General features: G+C 37.5%; 1 protein-coding gene across 2 annotated transcripts in view; it reads left to right on the forward strand.

Annotated features, from left to right (window-relative positions):
* KCNQ5 (potassium voltage-gated channel subfamily Q member 5) overlaps window positions 1–26,026 on the forward strand; it is a 540,177-nt gene that overhangs the window by 404,464 nt on the left and 109,687 nt on the right. The window lies entirely within an intron of this gene.

Here is a 26,026-nt window from a genome sequence, read left to right on the forward strand (position 1 = left end):
CAGACATTTCAAAAATTTATATGGATCCATAAATGACCCCGAATAGCTGGAGCAATTTTGAGAAAGAAAAACAAATAGGAGGGAGCACAATAGCGGACACCAAACTCTACTACAAAGCCACTATACTCAAAACAATCTGGTACTGGCACAAGAACAGATCCATAGACCAGTGGAACAGAATAGAAAGCCCAGAAATAAGCCCAGGTCTCTATGGGCATCTAATATTTGACAAAGGAGGCAGAACATAAAACGGAGCAATACTAGCCTCTTCAACAAATGGTGTTGGGAGAGCTGGACGGATACATGCAAAAAATTGAAATTGGATCATCAGCTGACACCATACACAAAAATAAACTCAAGATGGATAAAAGACTTAAATGTAAGTCGCAACACCAGAAAAGTCCTAGAAGAGAACATTGGCAGGAAACTCTCAGATATCCCACGCAGCAATTTTTTCACTGATATGTCTCCTAAAGCAAGGGACATAAAGGAAAGAATAAACAAGTGGCACCTCATCAAAATAAGAAGCCTCTGCGCAGCTAAAGAAAACATCAGCAAAATGAACAGGGAGCCAACCATATGGGAAAATATATTCGCTAATGATACATCAGATAGAGGTTTGATCTCCAAGATATATAAAGAACTCACTCGACTTCACTCCAAGAACACAAACGATCCAATCAAAAAATGGGCAAAGGACCTGGGCAGACCCTTTTCCAAGCAGGAGCTACAGACGGCCCAGAGACATTTGAAAGGATGCTCAGCATCACTAGCCATCAGAGAAATGTAGATCAAAACCACCATGAGGTACCACCTCACACCGGTCAGAATGGCCATCATAAACAGATCCACAAACAACAGGTGCTGGCGAGGCTGTGGAGAAAAGGGAACCCTAGTCCACTGTTGGTGGGAATGCAGACTGGTGCAGCCACTGTGGAAAGCAGTGTGGAATTTCCTCAGAAAGCTGAAAATGGAACTGCCTTTTGATCCAGTTATTCCCCTGCTGGGACTATACCCTAAGAATCCCAAAACGCCAATTCAAAAGAACCTATGCACCCCCATGTTCATAGCAACACAATTGACAATAGCCAAGTGTTGGAAGCAACCTAAATGCCCATCAGTAGATGATTGGATCAAAAAGTCATGGTACATATACACAATGGAATACTACGCAGCAGAAAGAAAAAAAGAACTAGTAAAGTTCACGACAGCATGGATGGAACTGGAGAGCATTATGCTAAGCGAAATAAGCCAGGGGGCGAAAGGCAAATACCATATGATCTCACCTATAAGTGGAACCTAACCAACAATACAAAGATGCAAGTAAAATAAGGCCAGCAACACTGAAAGGAAAAGAAACCAACAGAGACGAGAGGAAAGGAGGGAGGGGAGGTGGGGAAAAGGAAGGGAAGGGGAAAGTCAAGGAACATATAGCAAGGACTCATGGACAAAACCAAAGGGGAAGAGCTGAGGGAGGAAGGGAAGGAGGGGACAAGGGAAAGTGGTGGGGGGTAGGCAGAGACAAATGTATTTGAAAAAATAAATTTAAAAAAAAAGTATTTGGAGAAAAGTTGCATTTTTGCTGATGTGTACTACCAGTTAGGCCTATGACAGCTAGGTCTGTGCTGAACATGTATAAACCTTTTTTTCTTGTTATTAAACCCTAAACAATACATATTATACCCTAAACAAAAACAATTACATAGCATTTGCATTGTATTAGGTATTATAAGTAATCTAGAGATGATTTAAAGCACATGGGAGGATGGGTATAGGTCATATGCAAATACTATATCATTTTATATAAGGGACTTTAGCATCCACGGATTTTATTTTCCATGGGAAATCCTGGAACCAGTCACTCACAGACACCAAGGGATGATTGCATACTTTCTAATAGGTGCATTGCGTTGTGCAATTGTAACAACATACAGCCCATCAAGTTCAGATGTACAATTGACCTTGCTTTAACCCAATCTTGGGGTGCATGATAGGGTAACCTTGAATGTATATCCACCTTATAATGAGGGCTTTTGGTATTTCAGTGACTAATCTCTCTCAAATAGGACCCAGGACAATCAATTTATATTGATCTTGTAAATAATACTGGAACAAAATTCCACCAGAGTCTCATAATAAGCTCTTTTACAATCCCTGTGTGTCTTACATATCATTGCAGTTTTTACTTTGTTCAAATCTTTGTAGTCTCCTCAAGTCTCAAGAATTCATCCATAAATCATTCTAAATGATTCAGTAAGTATGTGAGCCTACTTCCTAATACCTTGTAAGCCTATATTTCACATTTCTAATGGCTGCTTGTAATCAATAACCATTTCTTCACTACCTCCCAGCTTGTTCATATCTGTTTCCTTTGGGAGAGGCAGGTTTTAAGAACCCAGGATTGCATGCTTTTTTTCCCCATGCAATCTGGAGCTCCTCCTTGTTTATTAACAGTTCTATTTCTTACTCAAGCCCCATTTTCTCTTAATGCACCCATAAAGGTACCATCTGTTTTTAGTATTATTTTATGTCTGCTTCATCCTCCTTGTACTTTTCATTTCCCTAAATGCTTTATGCAGTAACCATTTATTCTTGCTTTATTATCCACCTGCTTTCACAGCCAATCCCTTTCTCGCCTCCTTCATCTCCCCACCCCCTACCTATGTCACCCTGGATTTTCTTTATCCAAGGAATAGTGTACCATACTTCTTAAGGGCACAACTTTGGTGTCAAATAAAAGTCAGCTCAGCTCCTTTTGGATTTGGACTTTGGCTGATTGACCACGGTAAGTCTTAGTTCTTCATTTGTAAGGAGATGGTAATAATTCTCTATATACCTCACAGGGTTTTTTGGACTAAATTTTAAAATGTACATCAGTTTTTCCCCACATTGACACCACTGACATTTGGGGCTGGGCAAAATCCCAGGGGCTGTTCTGGGCCCTATCGGATGTTTCACAGCAACCTTGGCCTCTACCACTAGATGCCAGAAGCACCCCCATTCACAGTTAGGACTGTTTCCAGACATTGCCAAATGTCCCTTGGGAAGAATAATTGTCCCCATTAACAATCATTTATGTACATAAAGCATTTATCACAATGCCTAGTACATAGTAATAAATATTTGCAATAGATTGGTGATTAGATGGATGAATGAATATTCATTTCAAATGCAGTGTCTAATCTAATACCTGACACTTAATTAACTGCTTAACTCATGAATGGTTGAGCAAATAAATCTAAAGCCAGTGAGCTTCAAGGGATGCCTATAGTGTCTTTCTTATATAAAATGTTTCAAAAAACATTTTAGATAATTAACTAATTGCACAGCTTAAGTTACTCCACCCATTTTTTCCCAGCTTTATTGAGACATAATTGGCATATAACACTGTGTAAGTTTTAAGTTTATTGATTTGATACTTACATATTATAAATTGATTATTAATTAATACCTTCATTACATCACATAATTACCATTTCCTTTTTGTGGTGAAAACATTTAAGATCTACTCTTAGAAATTTTCAAGTACATAATACAATATTATTAAATATAAACACTCTGCTATATATTAAACTCCAGAACTTATTCATCTTATAACTAGAAGTTTGTAGTCTTTGACCAACATCTCCCTCTTACCCCCATCCATAACCTATTCTCTTCAGCTTTTTTAAATTCTAAATATCAGTGATGTACAGTATTTGTCTTTCTGTATCTGGCGTATTTCACTTAATATAATGTCCTCAAGGTCCATCCATGTTGCTGCAAATGTTAAGATTTCCTTCTTTCTCATGGTTGAACAATATTCCATTACATATAATATATGTAATATATAAAATATATTGTGCATTACATGTATATCATATATAATATATGATGTATTACATATAATATATATCTTCTTTATCCATTAAGTTTATGGACACTTACATTGTTTTCATATCTTGGCTATTGGGAATAATGCTGCAATAAGATATCTCTTCAAGGTCTTGTTTTAATTACTTTTGGATATATACCCATAAATCAGATTGAGGGATCATATGGTAGTTCTATTTTTAATTTTTTGAAGAACCTCCATACTTTTTTCATAGTAGCTGCCCCACCTTACATTCCCACCAACAGTGTACTGGGGTTCACTTTTCTCCACATCCTCACCAGCATTTGTTATCTCTTGTCTTTTTTATAATAACCATTCTAACAGGTGTGAGATAACATCTCACTGTGATTTTAATTTGCATTTCCTTGATGACCAATAATGTTAAGCACTTTTTCATATATCTGTTGGCCATTTGTCTATCTTTTGAGGAAAAATGTCAACTCAGGTTCTTTGCCCAATGTTTAATGGCTTTGATTTTTTATTATTGAATTGTATGAGTTATTTCTATATTTTGGATATTAGCTATCAGATACATGATTTGCAAATATTTTCTCCCATTTTGGAGGTTTCCCTTTCATTTTCCTGATGGTTTTCTTTGCTGTAAAGAGGTTTTTTATTTGATGTAGTCTCACTTATTTATTTTGCTTCTGTTGTCTTTGCTTGTGCTGTCAAATCCAAAAAATTATTGCCACAACCCATGTTAAAGAGCTCACCCCTGTGTTTCCTTCTAGGAGTTATATGGTTTTGGGTGTTACATTTAACTCTTTACTCATTTTGAGTTGATTTTTGTGTGGTGTAAGATAGTGGTCCAGTTACAGTGTTTTCACATGTGGCTATTCAGCTTTCCCAACACCTATTATTGAAGAGTCTATCCTTTCCCCCATTATATATATTTTGGATTGTTTGTCATAAATTAATTAACCATATATGTATAGATCTATTTCTGGGCACTTATTTTGTTTCATGGATCTATTTTATGCCAATACTGTTTTGATTACTATAGCTTTGTAATATAATTTTAAACCAGAAAGTGTGATTTTTCTAGTTTGGTCTTTTTTTGTTTGTTTATTTTTTTCTCAAGGTTATTTTGGCTATTTGAGGTATTTTCCAATTCAGGATTCTTTATTCTATTCCTGTGAAAAATGTCATTGAAATATTGATAGGGATGACATTGAATATATAGATTACTTTGGGCAGTATAGACATTTTAACAATATTAATTTTCCCAATTCATGAGCATAAAATATCTTTCTATGTATCTGTGTCTTCAATGTCTTTTATCAAGGACTCTTTTATTTAATCTTTATTGTATTTTTTTTTTACATTACCTTTCAGACCCCTTACTCTCCCTCCCCAGAAATCGCCACATTGTTGTCCATGTCCATGAGTCCTTTTACCTTTTTGCTCAATCCCTCCACCCCATGACTACTTGTCTTCCTGCTCTCCATCTATGAGTCTGTCCCTATTTTCCCTTGTTAGTCCAGTTTGTTCATTAGATTCCACATATGAGTGAAATCATATGGTATTTGCCTTTCCCTGCCTGGCTTATTTCATTTAGCATAGTGTTCTCCAAATCCATCCATACTGTGCCAAAAGGTAAAATTTTCTTTTTTTATGATAGAGTAGTATTCCACTGTGTAAATGTCCCATGGTTGTTTTACCCACTCATCTACTGATGGACACTTGGGCTGCCTCCATATCTTGATGATTTTAAATAACACCACAGTGAGCATAGGGTGTTTATGTTCTTTCAAATTAATGTTTTCGGTTCCTTCAGATATATTGCCAGAAGTGGGATCCCTGAGTCAAAATGTAGAACCATTTTTAATTTTTTGAGGTGTCTCCACACTGCTTTCCACAGTGACTGCACCGGTCTGCATTCCCACCAACAGTGCAACAGGGTTGCCCTCTCTCCACATCCTCACCAGCCTTGTTGTTTGATTTATGGATGATAACCATGCTGGCAGGTGTGAGATAATATCTCACTGTGGTTTCAATTTGCATTTCTCTGATGATTAATGATGTTGAGCACCTTTTCGTATGTTTATTGGCCATCTGTATGTCCTCTTGTATGTCTTCTCCTGTAAGGAGTAGTGTCTATTTGGGTCCTTTGTCCATTGTTTAATTGGGTTTTTTAGAGGATTTTTTTTTTTTTGGTGTTGAGGTTTGTAAGTTCTTTAAAAATTTTGGGTATGAACCCCTTATCAGATGTATCAGCAAATATGTTCTCCCATTCTGCAGGTTGTCTTTTTATTTTGTTGATGATATCCTTCACTGTGCAAAAAAAATTTTGTTTGATGTAGCCCCATTTATTGATTTTTTTTCCTTCAGTTTCCCTTGCCTGGTGAGACATATATCCAATAAAATACTGATATGAGCAATGTCTGAGATTTTGCTGCCTATGCTTTCCACCACAATTTTCATAGTTTCAGGTTTAACATTTAAGTTTTTCATCTATTTTGAATTTATTCTTGTGTGTGGTGTAAGAAAGTAGTCTAGTTTCATTTTTCTACACATATCCATCTAATTTTTCCCCATTTATTGAATAAACTACCTTTAGCCCATTGTATGTGCTTCCTTCCTCTGTCAAATATAAATTGACCATAAAGGTGTGGGTTTATTTTTGGACTCTCTGTTCTGTTCCATTGATCTATATGTCTCTTTTTATACTAGTACCATGCTGTTTTGATTACTGTAGCCTTATACTAGAGTTTGATATTAGGTCATGTGATTCCTCCAACTTTGTTATTCTTTCTCAGAATTGCTATTGCTATGTGGGTCCTTTTGTGGTTACATATAAATTTTTGAAATATTTGTTCTAGCTCTGTGAAATACATCATTCAAATCTTGATAAGAATTGCATTGAGTGTATAAATTGCTTTGGGTAGTATGGACATTTTAATTATGTTGGTTCTTCCTCTCCATGAACACAGTATGTGCTTCCACTTATTTACGTCTCCTACTTCTTTGTTCAGTGTCTTATAATTTTCTGAGTACAGGTCTTTTACATACTTGGTTAGGTTTATTCCTAGAAATTTTATTTTTTTTCCTTTTTTTAAGTATATTTTATTGATTATGTTATTACAGTTGTCCCACGTTTTCCCCTCCCCTTTATTCCCCTCTGCCACTCACCTGCCCACCAGCATTGCCCCTACTTAGTTCATGTCCATGGGTCATACATATAAGTTCTCTGCCCTCTCCATTTCCTATACTATTCTTAACCTCCCCCCATCTATTTTGTACCTACCATTCATGCTTCTTATTCCCTGTACCTTTTTCTCTATTATCTCCTCTCCCCCTCCCAGCTCATAACACTCCATGTAATCTCCATTTCTGTGATTCTGTTCATGTTCTAGTTGTTCACTTAGTTTGTTTTTGTTGTTGTTTTAGGTTCAGTTGTTGATAGTTGTGAGTTTGTTGTCATTTTACTGTTCATAGTTTTGATCTTTTTTTTTTTTAGATAACTCCCTTTAATGTTTCATATAATAAGGGCTTGGTGATGATGAACTCCTTTAACTTTACCTTATCTAGGAAGAACTTTAGCTGCCCTTCCATTCTAAATGATAGCTTTGCTAGATAAAGTAATCTTGGGTGTAGGTCCTTGCCTTTCAGAACTTTGAATACTTCTTTCCAGACTCTTCTTCCCTGTAAGGTTTCTTTTGAGAAATCAGCTGATAGTCTTACGGAAATTCCTTTATTGGTTAAAATCTCCTTTTCTCTTGCTGCTTTTAAGATTCTCTCCTTATCTTTAGTCTTGGGTAATGTAATTATGATGTGGCTTAGTGTGTGCTTCCTTGGGTCCAACTTCTTTGGGACCCTCTGAGCTTCCTGGATCTCCTGGAAGTCTATTTCCTTGACCAGACTGGGAAAGTTCTCCTTCATTATTTTTTCAAATAAATTTTCAGTTTCTTGCTCTTCCTCCTCTCCTTCTGGCACCCCCGTGATTTGGGTGTTGGAATGTTTAATATTGTCCCAGAGGTTCCTAAGCCTCTTCTCATTTTTTTGAATTCTTATTTCTTCATTCTGTTCTGGTTGAAAGTGTATCTCTTCCTTCTGCTCCAAATCATTGATTTCAGCCCCAGTTTCCTTCCCTTCACTGTTGGTTCCCTGTATATTTTTATTTATTTCACTTTGTACAACCTTCACTTTTTCCTCTATTTAGCTACCATACTCAACTATTTCTGTGAGCATCCTGATTACCAGTGTTTGGAACTCTGTATCTAATAGGTTGGCTATCTCTTTGACACTTCATCCTTTTTCTGGAGCTTTGACCAGTTCTTTCACTTCAGCCATATTTCCTTGTCTCAGCTCACCTGTTACATTGTAAGGGGTGGAGCCTTAGGTATTCACCAGGGCAGGGCAACCCACATTCCTGTGTTGTGGTGCTGTATGTGTGGGAGGGGTACAAGAGGGAACAATCCTGCTTGCTGGGCTCTTGGCCGGCTTTCAGTCACTTTTCCCACTACCCACAAGCAAATTGGGTCCTTCTTGTGCTGAGTCCCAGGTGGGTGGGTTTGTATACATTCTAAGACCCCATGCATCTCTCTAGCAGACTCTCCTGTGAGGCTGGGAGAGTCTCCTATCACTGCAACCCCCAGGGGTTTTTACAGCCAGAGGTTTTGAGGCTTTCTTTTCCCATGCTGGAACCCTGGGTTGTAAGGTCCGTGTTGCTCCCCTGTTGTTTCTCCAAGTTTATCTTCATGCAAATGGGGGACCACCAGCTGCCACCTCACCAGCCTGGTCTCCAGCTGCTGTCTTGCCAAGCATCCTCTCTGCCCTGACTGCCTGTTTCTGCCCCTCCTACTTGTCTGGATGAATGTTTCTTCTTTAACCCCTTGACTGTTGGACTTCCATACAGTTCAATTCCCTGGCAGTTACAGTTGTTTTTGTTTTTAAATTTGTTGTTGTCCTTCTTTTGGTTGTGTGAGGAGGAAATATACATCTACCTACACCTCCATCTTGGCTAGAATTCCTAGATATTTATTTATTTTGCAGAAATTGTGAGTGGGATTGTTTTCTTAATTTCCCTTTCTCTTAGTTTCTTATTGGCATATAAAAATGCAACTGATTTCTGGATATTAATTTTGTATCCTGATACTTTGCTGAATTCATTTGTCAGTTCTACTAGTTTCTTGGCGGAATCTTTGGGGTTCTTTATGTACAGTATCATGTCATCTGCAAATAAAGACAGTTTTACATCTTCTTTTCCAATATGGATGCCTTTTATTTCTTCTTTTCTGATTGTTGTGGCTAGGACTTCCAGTACTATGTAGAATACGAGAGCTGAAAGCAGATATCCCTGTCTTGTTCCCAATCTTAAGGGAAATGCTTATAGTTTTTGCCATTGAGTATGATGCTGGCAGTGGGTTTGTCATATATGGTTGTTATTATGTTTAGGCATGTTCTCTCTAATCCCACTTTGCTGAGAGTTTTTATCATAAATGGGCGCTGGATTTTATCAAGTGCTGTTCTGCATCTATTGATATCATCATGTGGTTTTTATCCTTCATTTTGTTTATGTGGTGAATCACATTTATTGATTTGTTGATTTATTCTTGAATTCCCAAAATAAATCTTACTTGATCATTATGTGATCTTTCTGATGCATTGTTATACTCAGTTTGCTTTTTTCTGAGGATTTTAGTGTCTATGTTCATCAGCAATATTGGCCTATAATTTTCTTTCTTTGTAGTGTCTTTATCTGGTTTTGGAATTAGAATAATGTTGGCTTTGTAAAATGAGTTTGAGAGCCTTCCATCCTCCTGAATTTTATGAAATAGTTTGAGAAGGAGAGACTTAGTTCTTCTCAGAATGTTTGGTAAAATATTTCCATCCAGTCCAGGGCTTTTATTTGTTGGGAGTTTTGGATTACTGCTTCAATTTCACTTGGTGTAATCTGTCTCTTCAGATTCTGTGATTCTTCCTGATTTATTTTTGGAAGACTATGTTTCTAGAAATTTATCCATTTCATCCAGGTCGTCCAGTTATTGACATATAGTTGCGCATAATATTTTCATACCTTCCATTGTATTTCTTTGGTGTCAGTTGTTATTTCTCCTCTTTCATTTCTGATTGTTTTTATCTTGGCTCTCTCTTTTTTTTTCTTGGTGAGTCTCATTAAAGACCTGTCCATCTTGTTTATCTTTTCAATGATACAGCTCTTGGGTTCATTGGTCTTTTGTATCATTTTCTTAGACTCTATTTTGGAAGGCAGCTATGCTCACCACTATACCACCAATGCTACACTCTTAGACTCTATTTTTTTTGTTTCTGCTCTGATCTTTATTATTTCTTTCCTTCTATTCACTTTGGGCTTTGTTTGTTGTTCTTTTTCAGGTTCCTTTAAGTGTGACATTACATTATTTATTTGAACTTTTTCTTGTTTTTTGATATAGGCCTGTAATGTTATGAATTTCCCTTTTACTATTGCTTTCTCAGCGTCCCACTGATTTTGGATTGTTGTGTCTTAATTTTCATTTGTTTAAAGTTATCTTTTGATTTCTTTCCTGATCCCATTGTTGACCCATTCATTTTTTAATAACATGTTACTTAGCTTCCATGTCTTTGTGTGTTTTTCTTGTGATTGATTTCTAGTTTCATAACATTGTGCTCAGAGAGGATGCTTGATATGATTTCAATATTTGTGTGTGTGTCTACCTTCCTTTTTAATCTTATTTTATTTTTGTTTGTTCCATTACAGTTGTCCTAATTTTTCCCCTTTGTCCTCCTCCTTCCAACTACATCCCCACTCCCACAGTTGATCCATACCCCATTGTTCATGTCCATGGGTCATTCATACATGTTCTTTGATTAGTCCTTTCCCCTTTTTCCACCCTTTCCCCCACCCCCTACTTCTGGCAGCTGCCAGTCTGTTCCTTTTTTCCATGTCTATGATTCTGTTTTGCTCATTACCTTATTTTGTTCATTAGATTCCCCTTATAAGTGAGATCATATGGTATTTGTCTTTCACTGCCTGGCTTATTTCACTTAGCATAATAGTCTCCAATTCCATCCATGCTGTCACAAGGGTAGGAATTCCTTCTTTCTTTCTGCTGTGTAGTATTCCATTGTGTAGATGAACCACAGTTTGTTAATCTGTTCATCTACTGATGGACACTTAGGTTGTTTTCAACTCTTGGCTAGTGTAAATAGCACTGCTATAGACATCAGAGTGCATAATTTCTTTTAAACTGGTGTCTTGGATTATTAGGTTATATTCCCAGTAGTGGAATCACTGGGTCATAAAGCAGTTCCATTTTTGCTTTTTTGAGGAAACTCCATACTGTTTTCCACAGTGGCTGCACCAGTCTGCATTCCCACCAACAGTGCAGTAAGGTTCCCTTTTCTCCACATCCTTGCCAGCACTTGTTATTTGTTGATTTATTAATGATGGCCATTCTGACAGGTGTGAAGTGATATCTCATTGTGGTTTTAATTTGCATCTCTCGGATGGCTAGTGATGTTGAGCATTCTTTCATGTGTCTGTGGGCTATCTATAAGTCCTCCTTGGAGAGGTTCCTCGTCAGGTCCTTTGCCCATTATTTGATTGGATTGTTTGTCTTCCTGGTGTTGAGTCACATGAGTTCTTTAAATATTTTGGATGTTAAACCCTTTTCTGATGTGTCACTGACAAATATGTCCTCCCATACAGTCAGTTCCCTTTTCATTTTTATGATGGTTTCTTTAGCTATACAGAAGCTTTTTAATTTGATGTAGTCCCATTTGTTTATTCTTTCATTTATTTTCCTTGCCGTAGGAGACATATCAGCAAATATATTGCTGTGTGAAATATCTGAAATTTTACTACCTCTCTTTTCCTCTAGGGCTTTCATGGTGTCACAACTTATATTTAAGTCTTTTATCAATTTTGAGTTTATTCTGGTGTATAGTGCAAGTTAGTGATCTAGTTTCTTTTTTTTTTTTCTTTTTTCTTTTTTTTTTTTTTTTTTTTTTGCATGTACCAGTCCAATTCTCCCATCACCATTTATTGAAGAGGATATTTTTACTCCATTGTCTATTTGTGCCCCCTTTATCAAATATTAATTGACCATAGAGACATGGGTTTATTTCTGGCCTCTCGTTTCTATTCTATTGACCTATGTGACTATTTTTATGCCAGTACCAGTCCGTTTTGATTACAGTGGATTTGTAGTATAGTTTGATACTGAGTATTGTGATACCTCCAACTTTGTTACTCTTTCTCAAGATTGTTGTGGCTATTAAGTGTCTTTTTTTGGTTCCATATAAATTTTTGAAGTCATTGGTCTAGATCTGTGAACTATGTCATTGGTATTTTAGTAGGCATTACCTTGAATTTATAGATTGCTTTGGATAGTATGGACATTTAAATGATGTTAATTCCTCCTATCCATGACCAGGATATATGCTTCCATTTATTTATATCTGCCTCAATTTCTTTCTTCAGGGTTCTATAGTTTTCCAAGTACAGATCTTTTACATCCTTGGTTAAGTTTATTACTAGATATTTTATTTTGTTGTTGTTGTTGCTATAGTAAATGGGATTTTTTTCCTTAGTTTCTCTTTCTCATAGTTCATTGTTGTTGTACAAAAATGCCATTGATTTCTGAATATTGACCCACAGTAGTGTGTGTCCCACTACTTTGTCAAATTCACTTATTTGGTCGAGTAGTATTTTGGTGGAACCTACAGAGTTTTCCATGTAGACTATCATGTTGTCTGCAAATAATAACAGTTTTACTTCCTCTTTTCCAATTTGGATGCCTTTTATTTCTTCTTCTTGCCTGAGCACTCTAGCTAGAACTCCAGTACTATGTTGAATAAGAGTGGTGAGAGTGGACAGTCTTGTCTTGTTGCTGATCTTAAGGGAAATGCTTGTAGTTTTTACCCATTGAGTATGATGTTGGCAGTAGGTTTTTTGTGTATGACTTTTATTATGTTGAGATATGCTCCCTCTATTCCCACTCTGCTGCACGTTTTTATCAGAAATGGGCGCAGGATTTATCAAATGCTTTTACTGCATCTATGGATATGATCATGTGATTTTTGTCTTTCGTTTTGTTTATGTGATATATCACATTTATTAATTGCAAATATTGTACCATCTTTGAATCCCTAGAATAAACCCCACTTGATGGTTGTGTATGACCTTTTTAATGTATTGTTGGATCTGGGTTGCTAGTATTTTGTTGAGGATTATTGCATCTATGTTCATCAGAAATATTGGCCTTTAATTTTCTTTCTTTGTTGTGTATTTACCTAGTTTTGGGACAAGGATAATATTGGCCTCATAAAAAGAAATTTTTGGAATAGCTTGTGAAAGTTTGGTGTTAGTTCTTTGAATGTTTGCTAAAATTCACCTGTGAAACCATCTGGTCCAAGGCTTTTGTGTGTCAGTAGGCTTTTGATTACTGCTTCAATTTCACTAGTTGTTATCAGTCTATTCAGGTTTTCTTCTTATTTCTTATTCAGTTTTGGAAGGTTATATGTTTCAGAAATTTGCCCATTTCACTCAGGTTGTCCAATTTCTTGGCATATAGTTGTTCATAGTAATTTCTTACAATCCTTTGTATTTCCATGGTATTAGTTGTTATCTCTCCTCTTTCATTTCTGATTTTATTTATTTGGTTCCTCTCTCTTTTTTTCTGGATGAGTCTGGGTTATGGTTTGTCAGTTTTATCTTTTCAAAGAACAAAGTCATGGATTCATTGATCCTTCGAATTGTTTTGTTGTTTTTTTGTGTTCAGGGTTTTGGGGGTTTTTTTGTTTGTTTGTTTTTTAGTCTGTGTGTTATTTAATTCTTCTCTGGTCTTGATTATTTCCTTCCTTCTGCTTGCTCTGGGCTTTGTTTGTTATTATTCTAATTCTTTTAGATGTAAGGTTAGGCTGTTTATCTGAGATTTTTCTATCTTCTTTAGGCAAACCTATATTGCTATGAACTTCCCTTTCAGTACTACCTTTACTATGCCTGATAGGTTTTGGGTTGTTGTGTGCTACTTTTCATTTGTTTACAGGTGCTTTTTGATTTCCTCATTGTTAACCCATTCATCATTTAATACCTGTTATTCGGGCTCCAATATTTGAAAGTTTTTTAGCTTTTTCTTGAGGTTCATTTCTAGTTTCAAGCTGTTGTGATCTGAGAAGTTGCTTGATACAATTTCAATTTTCTTGAATTTGTTAAGACTTCTTTTGTGTCCTACTACTTGGTCTATCTTTGAGAATGATTCATGTGCATTTGAGAAAAAAAAATTGTATTTTGCCCCTATTTTGTGAAATGTTCTATGGATATCAATTAAGTCCATTTGATCTAGACCATTGTTCAATTCTCAACATTTTTGTTAATTTTTTGTTTGGAAGCTCTATCCATTGTTGACAGTGGGATATTAAAATCCCCTACAATGACTGTATTGCTGTCTATCTCCTTCTTAAGGTCCTCCAATATTTTCTTTATATATTTAGGTGCACCTACATTGGGTACGTATATGTTTACAAAAGTTATATATTCTTGTTGGACTACTCCCCTAAGTATTATGAAGTGACCTTCTTTGTCTCTTGTTATTGCCTTTGTTTTGAAGTCTATTTTGTCTGATATAAGTATTGTAACACCAGCTTTTTTTTCATGTCCATTTGCTGTGGAATATTTTTTTCCATCCCTTCACTTTCAGCTTGTGTACATTTTTTGTTCTCTGTTGAGTCTCTTGTAGATACCATATATGTCGGTTGTGTTTTCTTATCCATTTAGCTACCCTATGTCTTTTGAATGGAACATTTCATTCATTTACATTTAAGTTTATTATTGATAGATACTTATTCATTGCCATTTCTTCCTCTATTCTTGTGTTCCTCTGACTGTCTCTCTCTCTCTCTCTCTCAATTTGTTTTTCTTCTTAAAGCAGTCCCTTTAGCTCTCTTGCAGTGCTGACTTGGTAGAGGTGTACTCTTTTAAACTTCTTTTGTCTGGGAAGCTCTTTATTTCACCTTCCATTTTAAATGAGACCCTTTCTAGATAGAGTTGCTTTGGTTGCAGGGACCCCTTTTCATTACTTGGAATATATCTTGCCAATCCCTTCTGGCTTATAGTGTTTCTATTGAGAAATCAGCTGATAGCACTACAGAGCTCTCTTGTATGTTACTAGCTGTTTCTCCCTTGCTGCCTTTAAGATTCTTTCTTTGTCTTTAAACTGCCATTTTTATTATAATGTGCCCTGGAGTGGGCTCCTTTGTGTTGATTTTGTTTGGCACCATCTGTGCTTTTTGGACTTGTGTGACTCTTTCCCTCATCAAGTTAGGGAAGTTTTCTGTCATTATTTCTTTAAAAAGTTTTCTATCCCTTGCTCCTTTTCTTATCCTTCTGGTATCCCAATGATGCAAGTATTTGTGCATTTCATGTTGTCCCAAAGCTCCCTTAAACTACCATCATTTTTTTAGTCTTTTTTCATTTTGTTCTGCTGTGTGATTTTTTTCCACCTTGTTCTCCAACTTGCTGATTCAATCCTCTGCTTTGTTTAGCCTGCTCTTAATTCCTTCTAGTATGTTCTTCATTTCAGATATTGCATTCTTCACTTCCATCTGATTCTTGTTCAGTGTTTCTATGTCTTTTTTCATGTCGGTGTAGATCCTACTAAGGTCCTTGTAGTTCTCACTAAGTCCCTTGAGCATCCTTATAGCCATTACTTTTAAACTCTATATCTGATAAGTTGCTTGCCTCAATTTCACTTAACTCTTCTCCTGGATGTTCCTCCTTTTCTTTCATTTGGGGTTTTTTTTTTCTATGTCTCCCAATTTTAGTTGTCTCTTTGTATTTGTTTCTGTTTTAGATTGATCTGTTTTGACACTGTGTTTTGGAGTGGCCTTCTATGTTAGGAGTCTTATGGGACCCAGTGATGACGACTCCTGGTCTCCTGATCTGAATGCTCTAGAAATTAGCTCTGTGTGGGTTATGTAGACTCTCCTGTTGTATTTGGGTCCTGATTTGTTATTGGCCCATTCATTCGTGGGAGCTCCCCTCCATCTGGCTGGCTAAAAGGCTCAACCCCCACGTGTTGTGTGCTGTTGTATAGGTGCTGGAAGAAGAAAGCAAAACAACAGCAAAACAAGCAAACCCCCCCAATCACCACAGCAATAACAACAGCAAGAGAGCAAAGAATAATGAAAGTGAAGAGAAAAATGGAATAGTAGAGAAAGGGAAAAGGAAAGCCATATGAAAAGACCAAAGGAAAGGAAAGTGATTATGAAAGGAGAAAGGGGAAGAGAGATAATACTCATAATGAATTGAAAGAGGAAAATGGGGAAAAGAAAGACAGTAAAGGTAACAAAAATAATAAATGGAAAGAAGAAAGGAACAATGGAGTGCTCTAGGAGAAGAGTAGAATAGAAGATATGAAAGAAAAAATAGAGCACCAAAAATAAAAGAAAGATAAAAAATAGATAAAAATATAAATAAAATAGCTATGAAAAAGAAAAAATAGTTAAGATAATGAAAAAAGAACCAAGTGGATTTTTCTCAGCACAGTTTATATCTTGCCTTCTGGTTTCTCCCTTTAGATTCTACTCTGATGTGTGGGTTTGGTATAAGCCAATGTCTGGCTCTGGCAGCCTTTTCGAAACTATAGACTGTCCATGTTGGGCCCTCTTCTGGCCCTTGGCCACCTTCTCAAAGCTACAGGCAATCCACAGTCTGTAGCTGATTCCTCTGGGTTTGGCTGCTCCAAGGTTGGGCCAAACTGCTCAGCAAAGCTGGCTTTTATCAGCACTGAGTAGAGGATGGGTCATCAATTGTCCCAAGTTGCCACAGGATCCACCACTGCCAGTCTCTGCCTTCTGGCCTGCTGACAATCTTAGACTAGTCACAGACCAGACCATTTCTGGGAGGGCTTCTGGCATAAACAAGGCGCTGCAATTCCTGGATCTCCCATGGCAGATGCCTTTCAGACTTCAGGGAACATGATGACAAGACTAGTCTAAGTCTGTCTCAGATCATCTCCCTGTATTTGGCAGGCTGGGACCACTATTAGGGTTCCTGAGCCCACATTTTGGGTCTGCCAGATGCCTGACAGGTGTTCTGTGGCCCTTCCATGAAGGGGAAGCACCAGCCTGTGTCCCAGGAAAGTGTATGGATTGGATGGGCCCTACCACCAGTCTCCGATGACCCCTGAGTCTGTTTATGCTGCTGACTCCTCAGCAAGGATAAAGATGCAGGATGAGAGAGAAGGCTGGGAAACAAAGAAAAAAGTAAAAAACAAAAACAAAAAACCTAGAACACCAAGACAGAGCAAAACTGAGCTGTCGTTGCTGTGTCACTGCGATCCCAGGGTGGTCTCTACCACCAGCCTCCTCAGTCAGATTCTGCTCCATTCACAATTCCCATGACACCCTAGGTCAGGGAAGTCAGGGACAGCTCCCTCCCCAGTAAGTTCCTCAGTCTCCATACCCTGACTCCTGGTGGCAGCAGGATGTGTGACCCTGCCCAAGGCAGAGGGTACTGAGACTAATCTGGGCACCCAAGCGTAGGCTCTCAGGAGGCTTCTTCCTACGTGGGATATTTTTAATCTTCATAATGGCTTCCACCCAAAATCTGCACCACCAGAGGCTCTGGGCTGGGCAGCGGCTGCAGCAGTGGCAGCTGCTCCACCAGGAGAGCGTGGGCCACAATTTCACACACACCCACACATTTGTCCATGTACATGCTCACTCACACACACTCTCACACTCAGCTGGATTTTTGAGTTGATTGCTCTGTGGTTTAGCTACAATACTGGTGCAGGGCTGGGAGCAAGCAGCCAGAGCTTCCAGCTACTCTGTAGCCATCTTGGAACCACTTGATTTCAATCTTCTTAAATTTATTTAGACTTGTTTTGTGTCCTAACATGTGGTTTATCCTAGAAAACTTTACGTGTGCACTTGAAAAGTATGTATAGTCTACTGCTTTGGGGTGAAATGCTCTGAAGATATCAATTAAATCCATTTGATCTAGTGTGTCATTTAAGGCTACTGTCTCCTTGTTGATTTTCTCTCTGGAAGATCTGTCCATTGAAATCAATGGGGGTGTTAAAATCCCTGAGTATGACTGTGTTTCTGTTGCTCTCTCCCTTTATGTCCATCAAGATTTGCTTCACATGTTTAGGGGCTCCTATGTTGGGTATGTTAATGTTTTCTAAGGTTGTATCCTCTTGTTGGATTGTTCCCTCTATCATTATGTAGTGTCCTTTTGTTTCTTACTATATCCTGGTTTTAAAATCTATTTTGACTTCCCATTAAGATGGAGGTGTAGGTTAATACACTGCGCCTCCTTGCACAACTACAGCAAAAATTACAAGTAGACTACAAAACAAATATCACACAGATTTGCCAGCATATCAAGCTGTATGGAAGTCTTGTAATCAAGGATTTAAAGAAGCCACATTCATCCAGAAAGGCAGATAGAGCAGAGAGTTGGAGATGTGCAGAGAGGCACAGAGAGGTGGAGAGGTGCAGAGGCATGGAGACATGGAACAAGTGGTCCCACATTAATGTGTGGTAGATAAAGGTCAGGAGGGATACCTAAGGAGTGAGGGATCTCAGCCCCATACCAGACCACCCAGCCCAGGGTTTCAGTGCCAGGAAGATAACTCCCCATAACTTCTGGCTGTAAAAACCAGTAGGGGTTGGGATGGCAGATGACACTGTAGACTTCTCAGGAGACTCTTCTTAATGAGTCCACAATGGACTTAAGACTTATGCAGACCCACTCTCTCTGGGGTTGAGCAGCAGGGAAACCACTGGAAGGGGACAAGTGGCATGTGAGGAAAAAGTAAAGTGAATGGCAAGTTGCCCAGGAGACAGCTTCCTCCTGGGCAAAACTCCAGAAGCCAGGAAGCGGCATTTTCCCCTCTCCAAACCATCCCCCATACAGAGCCACAGGGAGGTGACATGGGTTGCCCCACACTGGTGAATACCTAAGGCCCGATACAACCTACAGGTGCACTTTTTTACAATAGGTGATGCTACTAAGATGGAGGTCAAAGTAGCTCTACCTAATACACAGAAACAAACAAACACAGGGAGGCTACCAAATTGAGACAAAGAAATATGGCCCAAATGAAATAACAGAACAAAACTCCAGGAAAATAACTAAATGAAATGGAGATAAGCAACCTATCAGGTGCAGAGTTCAAAACACTGGTTATCAGGATGCTCAAAGAACTCATTGGGTCCTGCAACATCATTAAAAAAACTCAGTCATAAACGAAGTTTACATTAAGTGAAATAAAGAAAAATCCATAAGGAGACAATACTGGAAGGGATGAAGCTGAGAATCTAATCAATGATTTGGAACATAAGGAGGGAAAAAAGCATTCAATCAAAACAGCAAGAAGAAAAAGGAGATTAAAAAAATGAGGATAGGCAAAGGAGCCTCTGGGACATCTCCAAATGCTCCAACGTTCAAATCACAGGGGTGCCAGGGGAAGAGGAAGCACAAGAAATTGAAAACTTATTTGAAAAAATAATGAAAGAAAACTTCCCTAATTTGGTGAAGGAAATAGATGTACAAGTCCAGGAAGCACAGAGAGTTCCAAACAAGAGAAATCAAAACAGGACAACACCAAGACACATCATAATTAAAATGCAAAAGTTTAAAGATAAAGAGAGAATCTTAAAAGAAGCAAGAGAAAAGATGATAGTTAACTACAAAAAGTAGTTCCCATTAGACTGTCAGCTGATTTCTCAAAAGAAACTTTGCAAGCTAGAAAGGACTGGCAATAAGTATTCAAAGTCATGAAAGACAAGGACCTACACCCAAGATTACTCTATCCAGCAAAGCTATCATTTAGAATTGAAGGGCAGATAAAGTTCTCCCCAGACAAGGTAAAGCTAAAGGAATTCATCATCATCAAACCATTATTATATGAAATATTATAGGGAATTATATAAGAAAAAGATCAAAACCTGAACATTAAATTGTCAATAGACTCACAACTATCAACAACTAAATTTAAAAAGCTAATTAAGCGAACAAGCAGAACAGGAACAGAATCATAGATATGGGATTATTTGGAAGTTTGGGAAGGGGAAGAAAGAGAATGGGGTAAAAGGAGCAGGTATTAAGAATTACAAATTGGTAGGTACAAAGTAGACAGGGGGATATTAAGAACAGTATAGGAAATGGCATAGCCAAAGAACTTATATGCATGACTCATGGACATGAACCAAGGGAAGGAGTTACTGGAGGGAATAGGGATACCAGGCAGAGGGGGCAAAGGAGAAAAATGGGGACATCTGTAATAGCATAATCAATAAAATATATTTTTTAAAATAAATAAAGTCTGTTTTGTCAGATATAAATACTGCTACACCAGCTTATTTTTCCTCTCTATTTGCAGAAAATATCTTTTTCCATCCCTTTCCTTTTAGTCTCTGTGTATCTTTCAATCTCAGATGGGTCTCTTTGAGGCAGCATACATATGGGTCTTGTTTTCTTACATTCAGCTACCCTATGTCTTTTGGTTGGAGCATTTAGGCCATGTGCATTTAAGGTGATTATTAATATATATTTAGTGACATTTTACTGAGATTATTTTCCTCTGCTTTTTTTTCTTTTTATTTTTCCTGTCCTTCTTCTTAAAGGAAGGCCTTTAACATTTGTTGCAGTACTGGTTTGGTTTTAACAAACTCCTCTAGCTTTTTCTTGTTGGTGAGTCCTTATTTCTCCTTCAATTTTCAAGGATAACCTTGCTGGGTAAAGTAACCTTCATTGTAGGTCTTTGCTTTTCATCACTGTGAATATTTCATGCCACTCCTTTCTGGCCTGAAAGGTTTCTGTTGAGAAATTGGTGATCTCTTGTAAGTTACTACATGCTTTTCTCTTGAAGCTTTTAGGATTCTCTCCTTGACTTCAAGCCTTGCCACTTTAATTATGATGTGTCTTAGTGTAGGCTTCTTTGGGTCCAACTTGTTTGGGACTCTCTGAGCTTCCTGGACTTGTGTGTCTTTTCCTATACCAGATTAGGGAAGTTTTCAGTCATTATTTCTTCAAATAGGTTCTGGATATCTTGCTCACACTTTTCTCCTCCTGTAGTCCCATGACGTGGACATTGTTATGCTTCATGTTGTCCAAAATCTTTCTTAAGCTCTCCTCATTTTATTAATTCTTTTTTCTTTTTGCTGCTCTCCCTGGGTGTTTTTTTCCTACCTTGTCTTCCAAATCACTGATTCCATCCTCAACTTCATCTCACCTACTGTTTATTCCTTCCAGTGTATTATTTATTTCAGATATTGCCATCTTCATTTCTGACTGCTCTTTTTTAAACTTTATTAGGGTTTATATGTATTTTTCCATGCTGTTGAATATCCTTATCATCATTACACTAAACTCTCTATCTGATCAATTGCTTGCCTCCATTTCATCTAGTTCTTCTTCTGGAGAATACTCCTGTTCTTTCATTTGGGGTCTCTCTCCTTGTCTTCCCATTTTTGCTGCTTCTTCGTATTTTCCACCTTAGTTGTTAAACTAACTAGTGATATAGCCTTAAACTGTAATTGGCAGCTGGCCTAAGCACCACAATGTGGGGCAGAGTAATTCCTGCAAGGGGGACTATTGCACTCTTTCAGGCTGATGCCACTCAGAGGCGAGTGCTCTGCCTCAAAAGATGGCTTTGCCATATGGAGAATGACTCAGCACAGAGATCCCACTGGCTGTTCCTTCAGTTCTCTCCCCAGAGTGAATTTCAGAACTGAATATTATCTAGGTCTTTTCTGGCTCTGGTTCTGTAGGCTGAAGAGCCCCGTGTGGAGTTTAGACCCCACACTTCTCACAGGGAAGCCCCTGGCCACTGAAATATCCATGCAGAACTTCAGCTGCCCCCCGTAGGAGCCCAGCCAGCCTTCTTGCTCCTCCTCCTCCTCCTCCTCCTCACTCCTTACCAGTTTCATTGTGGTGAAGTGGTTTCTTCTGTCTGTCCATGGTTATAAGGCTTCTCTCCAGCTAGTGTTAAGTTGGTTTTTCAGGATGATTTCTCTACAATTTAGTTGTAATTCCAGATCAGTCCTGGGATAAGGTTAGTGTAGCTTCCATTTACTCCTCTACCATCTTGGATCTCCTTCATCAGTATCCTATAGTTTTCTTTGAACAGATTTTTTACCTCCTAAGTTAAAATTATTTATATATTTTATTCTTTTGATGTTATTATAAATGGATTTTTTCTTAATTTCACTTTTGGATAGATTATTGTTAGTATATAAAAATGTGACTGATTTTTGTATATTGGTATTTGTGTCCTGCAACTTTATTTAATTCATTTATTATTTCCAACAGTTTCTTGGTGGAGTTTTTATATAATATTATGTCATCTGCAAATGGTGACAATATTACTTTTTCCTTTCTGATTTGGATGTCTTTTTTTTTCCTTGCCTAATTGTTCTGACTAAAACTTCTAATATTATATTCAGTAAAAGTGGTGAGAGTAAGCTTTCTTATCTCGTTCCTGATCTTAAAGAGAAAGCTTTCAATTTCTTACCATTAAGTATGATGTTAATGAGGGCGTGTCATATGTGGCCTTTTTATGTTGAGGTATGTTCCTTCTATAGCCACTTTGTTGAGAGTTTTCATCCTTTTATAGCCACTTTGTTAAAAGTATGTTGAATCTTGTCAAAAAAAATGTTTTGCATCTATTAAGATGATGATTTTTATTCTTTATTTTGTTAATGTGGTATCACATTTATTGATTTGTAAGGTTTGAACCATCCTTGCATCCATGTAATAAATCCTAATTGATTACTGCATATGGTCCTTTTAATGTACTGTTGATTTTAGTTTGCTAAGATTTTATTGAGAATTTTTATATCTGTGTTCATCAGAGATATGTAATTTTATTTTCTTGTGGTGTCTTTGTCTGGTTTGGGTATCAGGATAATGTTTGCCTTGTAAAATGAGTGTGGAAGCATTCATTCTATCCTTTTAAAGGTGGGGTGGGGGGCATTTCAGAAGGATTGGTATTAATTCTCCTTTAAATGTTTGGTGGAATTCACAAGTGGAGCCATGTGGTGCTACACTTTTGTTTGTTGAGAAACTTTTGAATACTGATTCAATATTTTTACTAGTAATTGGTCTATTTAGACATTCTGTTTCTTCATGAGGCAGTCTTGGTGGGTTGTATGTTTGTAGGAATTTATTCATTTCTTCTAGATCATCTGTTTCATTAAGATTTATTTCTAAAGATTGGCTTTGTTCTTTTATTTGGAATATATTCCTCTGTTTCTTCACTTTTGTAGACTCTCTTTGTGTTGGTTTCTATAGATTAGACAAAAGAGCCGCCTCTCCAGTATTGACAGATGGTCTTACGTAGATCAGCCTCATCAATCAGCCAAGTCTATGCTTCTGGTTGTCTCTCAAACCCTTTTTATTGTCTAGCCACTTTCTTAGTTTTTAGTGGCTTTCAGTAGTTGAGTATGCACCAAGACAAGACCCTCAAGCAACAGCTAGGAAAGTATGATATTAGGCCCCCTCCTGGAAGAATCTGGGAGGTGAACATTTTTACTTGCCCTCTAAGGGCTGGGCCTGGTTCTACAGTTTCACTGGGAGGAATAGAGAGAGTGATCCTGGGCCCCTTAAGAACTTGTTTTTGTTTGCTGTAGTTTTATGAGACTCATGGATATAAGCCCCACTGGCAATCAGAAAGAGGTAATGCAGGGGTCTTTCCCTCAGGCAACAGCCTCAAAAGCTGAGACATTAGATGTGTATACAAGCTTCTTCCAAGGAGACCTTGGCTGGAGGGAGAGGACAGGGGAGTTGTCCAGCAGCTTCCCTGGCCTCAGGGAGGATTGCAGCCAGCCCCTAGTGCTTGCTAACCTAGAAGCCTGGCCCTCAGGCAGGAACTATTGAAGTATAAAAATAGAATCCTTTCAGAGAAAGACTGGGAAATAAGCATTTCTGCCAACTTCCTCTGCATTGAGCCCTCCAGGATAGCCACAGATGGTGCTCACACCATTAGTAACTGCTCTTTGTTTGCTATCATCTTGTCGGTTTCATGGATGCAAGTGCCATGGATTTTCAGGGATAGGTGTTTTGGGGCTCTATCCCTCAAGTGGAAGTCTTAAAATTTGGGGTACTAGATGTGGGGTCCAAATCCTTAGACTCTCAGGGAGAAGCTATGAGTTGGGGGTGGCGGTCCCTCCCAACTGTGTGACATTATGCTGGGAATAGAGTTTATGACAAAAGTGTGTCTCAGCCTTTCCTACTGATTTCAATGTGGGTATTTTCTCATTCAACTGATATGTAGGAGTCCCTCAGCTAGTTTCTGAATTTCCTTCAAAGGGAATTTTTCCATATGTAGCTGTGGGAGGAGGAAAGTTCAGGAGCCTCCTATGTTGCCATCTTTAAAGACCGCCCCTACCCAATTTTATAAAAAGTGAATTTTAGTGAGATTTGCTTTTAGTAAACCTTAAGGGAGTTAAATAAAAAGCTTTAATGGATAATAGCTATGAACTATTACATTGCATTTGAACTCAGTAATGAACATTGAAACTATCATCAACTAATTTAAGAATATTTTAGATTGATATTCCAGTTATAAGCTACTGATGGGGTCAGAGAACAAGGCTCAAGCTACATTTAGGTATTTATTAATCTAATTTAGTCTATAAGTTTTTATTTAAAACCTACCTTGTTTCAGGCACTGTTCTAGGCACTTGGGATATAAGTATCCAATCTTCTGCAACCTCCATTCTATAAAGTAGTGTACTACAAAAATAATAAATACATAAATAAAGTTAAACATTACTTATAACTTCTAAAATATTATTCTAGGTGGTACTGACAGCAAAATTCCAGGAGACAACTGTAACCCAACCAGAAACATTTTTGTGACTGAATTAATTGTCATTTGGTTGCTCATTTATGATTTCATTTTACTGAACTCTGACTTTCTCTTGTGATCTGAATTACAATGACAGTATTAAATTAAATCTATGGTTACCTTTGCATATTTTTTGACTTCAAACATTTAGATTATGATTCACTGTGTGCATAATTTTTTAAATTATGCAAACCAGCAGTGTTCCTTTTACTTTTTCTAGGTTTCTTCTAATGAACTAACTTCATAGTATACTTTTTTATGCTGTAGTCTAACCAATCTATAGCTGATTTTTTTTAAACTAATGCAATATATGCCTCACCTTTCCATCTGTAAAATGTGACCTGTACAAAACTTAACCAGCATGGTTGTTATAAGTGTTAAGTAATATCACATTTGTAACACACTTAGAAATAAAGTACAGGAACATAGTTTTAAGTGCTGTATTTTCTGTGCCCCCATTAGTCATTTGCTTATTTCTAACATTTTAACATAATAAATGGGGTATTATATACCCTATTACTTCCTTTGTGCATTTGGGTTACAATAAAAAATAAAATCAATTATATCCAGCAAGGCCATGTAAGGGATATCTCTGTCTGTAAACCACTTGTCTCAGGAGTAAATCCCTTCAAATGATAAAAACCAAGATGTTTTTCAACTTAACTGTTTTTTGAAATACCTTTTCTGATTTCAAAAGACATAATCATTGTTATAAAATTCCAACATTACAGAAATTAATAACTTTAAAAAAATCTATTTATCCGAACCTGGACTAATATTCCCTAGCTATAATTAATGGTAATAATCTATATGTGTTCTCACATGTTTTTCCAATTATATAATATATATTTATTAAAATAAGATCATATTTTACATATGGTTTTGCAACTGACCTTCATTCATTTATGTAATGTCTTTGGTGTTTGTGTCAACACATTTGGTTTCTTTCATTTTCAACAGCTGCAGAGAGCAGTAACTCACGGATGCACTTGTGGCTCTCTATGTCCCTACCCACAAAGCCACAGAGCATTCAGATCTCTTTGGGAAAAGCCTTCCTGCTGACCTTTGTATGGCCATCTACTCACTCTCTCTTCCTCTCTAAGTCCTGACCCAGAAAGGGGAACCAGGAGAGTGATTCAGAAGATCTTCTCAGTTCACAGCAGGAGACCAGAGCTTTCTGAGTGCAGGGAGAAGAAATGAGCTGCATAAGGAGTACACATTCATCCCTCTGCTAATCCTAAGGATTGCAGAAACATTATAAATGCAACACCCTTGATGTGAAGCTCCTCTTTGGAATGTGGATGCCCAGTCATGCACAGTCCACTTGAAGCAGGAAGGAGATTTT

This window comes from Pteronotus mesoamericanus, unplaced genomic scaffold, assembly GCF_021234165.1.
Source record: "Pteronotus mesoamericanus isolate MK-2021 breed Mesoamerican mustached bat unplaced genomic scaffold, CSHL_Meso_final contig_20, whole genome shotgun sequence".
Lineage (NCBI taxonomy): Eukaryota > Metazoa > Chordata > Mammalia > Chiroptera > Mormoopidae > Pteronotus > Pteronotus mesoamericanus.